General features: G+C 43.3%; 1 long non-coding RNA gene across 2 annotated transcripts in view; it reads left to right on the forward strand.

The window, feature by feature from the left end:
- Positions 1-2,956: 2,956 nt before the first annotated feature.
- The window catches only part of LOC103905398, a 40,585-nt gene continuing 37,897 nt past the window's right edge, over positions 2,957-5,644 (forward strand). Inside the window, exon 1 of one of the 2 annotated variants that reach the window (XR_657945.1) lies at positions 2,957-3,148. This is a non-coding gene — a long non-coding RNA (uncharacterized LOC103905398). The remainder of the gene's footprint in view (positions 3,149-5,644) is intronic. The other variant, XR_657946.1, reaches the window with a different exon arrangement.

Genomic DNA, 5,644 nt, shown 5'->3' on the forward strand with positions numbered 1-5,644 from the left:
TGTCCTACTCTGGTCGTGCCTGAGACACCATCTGGTTTTTGTCCTGGCAGGTTCAGTAGTGGACTTAGTGGTGCTTGTTGAGGAAATGTCCCTGCTGCCTGGGCTCTCACCTGACCCGTCAGCCTGGACTGCCTTCCCCCAGGGACTCCTCCTGGCTCTGGATGGAAGCTTGTACTGCAGCACTATTGCCAAAGACCCCCAGGGACTGATGAAACAGCTCCCTCAGCTGCCCTGTAGCTCGCCCAGGTACAGTAAGTTTCTGAGGGTAAATGGCCTCTGCTCTACACTTCCGTCGTGTCAGGTTTTTTTTTCCCTCCACGAGACATTCTCGTAGGCCTTCAAGAAGGCGGCTAGCAAGGGAAGGTTTCAGTCTTCCCTACCCTACCTGCTCCTTCCTAGACTTTTGCAGAGTCTTTCCCTTGCAGAAAGATGGGAAGCTCAGGTGTGTTAGGAGATGACTGTGAGCATTGTTAGAGGTGAATGATCAGCAGTTGAGAGGCTTCTGCAAGTCTCTTCCACTGAGAATCCCTTGTTGTTTATTTCAGGTAAACCAGAGTTTTAATGGCATGTCAATGATTGGGGAAATTCACCGCTGAGATAAGAAAGCTGAAAACTGTCTTGTCTGGAGAGGGACAAGTTAGAGGACAGAAGATGAAAAAGCAAATAGTCAAAGTACTGAGTAGATGAAGAATAAAAACTTTTTTCTGAAGTTCTGTTTTTTGTTCTCTTCTCTATGCCTTCTGAAGTTTGTCTCAGTCATTTTTTCTTTTTGGTTTTGTGTCTTCAGAATTCATTTTGCATTATAGAAGATTGAAAACAGATTAAAAAAATTTTCTTTACTTACTCTCACATATTCTTTGGCAAATATGAAATGATGTTTATAGGTAACAAGCTTTATCTTTGAAAGCCATGAGATCAGACTCAATTTTTAAATACCTTGGTGTGTCATGCTGCTTTGTGAAGATCTTAAATTGAACTGGGTTTTGTGGTGCATGATCCTTTCTCTTTCTGAGGCTAGGAGGTCCTCCTAGTTGTACTAATGCCACATTTTGCAGGATACTGCCTTACTACTTCTGCACGCTCTTATTTTCTCCGAAGAATTCCTGTAGCATTGATGTTCTAATGCGCTGCTTTCCTGTGATCCAGAGCTTCACAACTGTTAACTGCTAGACGTAGTACATTGTAGTGTGAAGAGTCCTAATGACATACTATTCACAGCAGTGTATGCTTTCAATCAAGACTAATCTTTTCAGGCCACTTTGATGGGCGTTAAACTAAGAAACAGGTACATCAAAGCCCCAAATTAGCAAAGGAATACAAGTGCTGGGCACCTGCTATCAGCCCTTCTGACTTCACTAGCGTTTGTACAGCTGCACATTTCAACCTGCATGGATTTTCATGTAGGATAGCTGGAGAAGGTGAAGGAGCACTAAGCTAAATTCTCTTTGACTTTTACCATAACAAGGAACATGTTTGTACCGGTTTGCCAGGAGAGAATATATATTATGCAGTAGCACATTACCAGAAAATCCTCTTTCTAGTAAATCTGCACTTATGCATAGATCAGCATTGATGCTTACACAAAATGGCTGACTTGTTTTGCTAGCAATCAGTGCTTTCCTGGAATCTGATCGCTCAGGTTACTCAGGTCCTTGGAATATTTTAAGAGTAAAGACTGCTGTATCAAATCACTTTATTAAATTGATATGACTGGCCAAAGGAATACCTGACTGCTTTTTAAAAGATTTTTACATATTTACAAAATTATGAAGGTGGCACATTTTGATGTCTTAAGATTTAGTAGGGGTTTTTTTCATAATGATGTTTCATCTGTCATATTTGAGGATATTGCAAACATGAATGTTTAGTATCTTTGTTCAGTCTTCCCTTTCATCCCCTTTGTCTTCTGACATCTCTTTTCTTTCCTTACAAATCGGTGGTTTCCCCTGTGGTGTTTAAAGTCAGATGTGTGGAAAATTATATCTAATTATGCTACTGGCTTGATGTATTGAAAATATGAAACGTTTCACTGGAAACACCTGGTCTCTCAGCAGTAGCAACATGTCAATACTGCATGCCGTAAATCGAAAGCGTGTTACTCCGCAAGAGCTGCCATGTAAATGCTGTATCAGTTTCTTCCTGACGGTGGCACCGGTTGTACGAGTTTTGCCGTGCTGCAGACAGCAAACGGGTGTCGCCAGCGGGCTGGGGCACGGTCCCGGGAAAGATTGGGGGGGCGGGGGGGGAAGGAAGGGGTCGCAAACGCAACGTTACACATCAGCCCGTGAGCTCTTTCGTTGGCATGCGTTTTTCTTTTTCGACAGGGCTGTGTTTGCTGATCTTTTAGTTTCTGCTTAGCTCTGTATCGTCTTTTCCGAAGCACGGAGTGTTCATCATCTGGTGGTTCTGCTGCCTGTGTTTCAGGGTAGCCAGTTCTACGCTGTTGCAGTCTGCTTACACCATTTTGTAGGTAAAACAATGTGCCTGCCTTTCAGCAAACTGTGTAGTTATTAGGTCTGCATGCACACAAGGTAAGGAACTAACTTGTTTAGATGGACAGCTGCGTTTTTCTGAACCTGAGTTAGTATGGATCAGCTGTCTGATACTAAATACATCAGAGCCTAAAAGATACCCCTGCCACCTTCCCTGCTATTTGTTTGTTCCAGCTGTTAAATTGCTAGCATGTTGTGTGTGCTTTCAGACCTTGTAGTGTAGGGGGGGAGAGTGTGAACGATGGTGACAAAATGAGGAAAAAGGAGAGACCAGTTGCTTCCAGAAGCAAAACCCAGCTCTCTGTTATGTAATAGTTGACTGTTTTCTTCTCCTCCCGCACCTAATGTCACTCTTCCATGTGCATGCTCTCCCCTTCTCTTCCCCAGACAGCTTTATGCATGTAGCACCTTTGAAAAATGACTTGAGCAGCGCAGCAAAGGGGTCGCAACGCAACGTTACACATCAGCCCGTGAGCTCTTTCGTTGGCATGCGTTTTTCTTTTTCGACAGGGCTGTGTTTGCTGATCTTTTAGTTTCTGCTTAGCTCTGTATCGTCTTTTCCGAAGCACGGAGTGTTCATCATCTGGTGGTTCTGCTGCCTGTGTTTCAGGGTAGCCAGTTCTACGCTGTTGCAGTCTGCTTACACCATTTTGTAGGTAAAACAATGTGCCTGCCTTTCAGCAAACTGTGTAGTTATTAGGTCTGCATGCACACAAGGTAAGGAACTAACTTGTTTAGATGGACAGCTGCGTTTTTCTGAACCTGAGTTAGTATGGATCAGCTGTCTGATACTAAATACATCAGAGCCTAAAAGATACCCCTGCCACCTTCCCTGCTATTTGTTTGTTCCAGCTGTTAAATTGCTAGCATGTTGTGTGTGCTTTCAGACCTTGTAGTGTAGGGGGGGAGAGTGTGAACGATGGTGACAAAATGAGGAAAAAGGAGAGACCAGTTGCTTCCAGAAGCAAAACCCAGCTCTCTGTTATGTAATAGTTGACTGTTTTCTTCTCCTCCCGCACCTAATGTCACTCTTCCATGTGCATGCTCTCCCCTTCTCTTCCCCAGACAGCTTTATGCATGTAGCACCTTTGAAAAATGACTTGAGCAGCGCAGCATTTTAGGAACAACTGTGGAAGCCATCACTAGGCATCTCTTTGCTGAAGACAGGTGCTGTTTTTAACCAGCATTTCATTACTGCAGGTATATTAACATCCATTTTGTATAATCCAAAAACAGCTTGTTCAGCTTGAGAGTGAGGACATTCTCCCTAAAGGTCCTAGGAGCCTGAGGCTATGGCTGTGCTGTGTTCAGAAGGCGTATCACTAGTTAGCTTTAATCCAGCTGGACTGAGTACAACAGTACTCAAATAGTAACACGGAGTGCAGTGTGGGCTAGCTGGCTGAACAAGTGTCCAGGCTTCCCAAGAGGCTTCTAAAACTTGAAGCAGTGAAAGCTGGCCCTAGCCTGGCTGCTACCGTCGTTTTGCTGCACCGTAGCATAGTAATATAACTTTTTGATGTGACTGCGGAGTGAGAGTACCATTCAAATCATTAGGACATAAATTCTTGAGGGATTGGTCATGCTACTGAGCCACTTAAATTTTTGTGTATTCATGTATTCGGCACAGTAGCTGAATGTAGTTACTGAATGAAACAGCATGTAGTTTTATTTCCTTGGAAACAGAAAGGTAAAATGCATTAGCATAAGACACCAGTGAACACTTGGTTTTAGCCCATGTTTGCTGCTGACTAATGGCCTGCGTGCTGTTGGTTAATACAGAGCAGCTGTTAAGTAGCTGTACTTTAATGGTAGTGATGTTGTCCTGTGTCCAAGCCCTAGGTATGTACGTTAACTTTGAAAAGACAAAAGTATTATCTGGCTGCTTCTGATGATGTTATTGTATTTAAAAGAACAGATGTTTCTCAGAAGAGATGGTAGTGAGCATGTGCATGTTGTTACCCTGCGTCCAATGCAAGACAATGTGGTAAATCTTAGCCACAAAAGCGGTTTAAGGTAATTCATTTTACATTGCACCATCAGTTTCCATCATTCAGCTGATAAGTTGTAATTCTGTATAATTTGCTAGCTTGTTTTCATCCAAGGCAGGTAAGTGTTGAAACACTTGAGTGGAGCAGTGCCTTAAAAAAAAAAAAGCAACACACACACACACACACACTTCTTATGCTGGTGGTTAACAGTCTGCTCTCTGCAAAAACTGTTGGTGCTGCAGCTTGCGCTAAAAAAGAAGACTGCACTCATCTTACAGGCATTATGTTTTCATGTTTTACTTAAGATATTGCCGAGCAAAAATGAAGATTCATTCTTGTTTAATTTGCTTATGCATTAATATATTTGGATTTGATCCGTTTGCCCTGGAGAATGGCAGTCTCAGACTCAGACGTAACACAGTCTGATACAAATTCCTAAAAATTCCTACCAGGAGACTTTGGCTTTATTTTTACTAGTGATCAAGTACTTTCTGAATGCAAACATGCCCAAAATTTCAGTGTAGATAATTGCTGTGTAGAAGCTCCTTGATTTAAACATCCGATTGTGGAAATGGCATCCTCAACTAGGAGATAACTATGGCAAAGTTAATATATTACATCTGCATTTGCTCATTGTATCCAGAAACTTTTGCCACGTTGGCTAATATGTCCAACAGTACTTGGTAGGGGGGGGTTGTTTTGAGAAAAACTATGAAAGCATAAACTAAAACCTAATGTGGATGACAAGCAATAAGCATGTAACTGTAATTGTGGAACTAAGTGCATTTTGTAGTGTGTTACAAGTTTAGGGGAATTACGTAGCAAGAGCGAGCAGCTAATCTGTGGTCCAGTGTGGCAGTTACACAAGGGGCAGGCATGTCCTGTGTTGGTTGTAAAATCTGCTTGCCAGCTAGAATTCAGGCAGAGAGACGAAGATCCAGCTCCCTGATTTTCACTTGTTTGATGTCGTGTCCCCCCCCCGCCCCAGTTTGCCCGCAGTCGCCCCAAGGAACTAAGCACAAAATGGGCTCTGAGAGAACCGGTGATTTGCAGCCTGCCGGCGTCCAGAAAAACGCACAAAAAAGAAGGGCGGCTGCGTGACCCGCTGCTTGGCGCTGGCGTTTGTTTTCCCCAATTCCCCTCCTCCCGCCCCGGCCGGCTCTG

Source organism: Aptenodytes forsteri, unplaced genomic scaffold (assembly GCF_000699145.1).
Source record: "Aptenodytes forsteri isolate BGI_AS27 unplaced genomic scaffold, ASM69914v1 Scaffold105, whole genome shotgun sequence".
In the NCBI taxonomy this organism is placed as follows: domain Eukaryota; kingdom Metazoa; phylum Chordata; class Aves; order Sphenisciformes; family Spheniscidae; genus Aptenodytes; species Aptenodytes forsteri.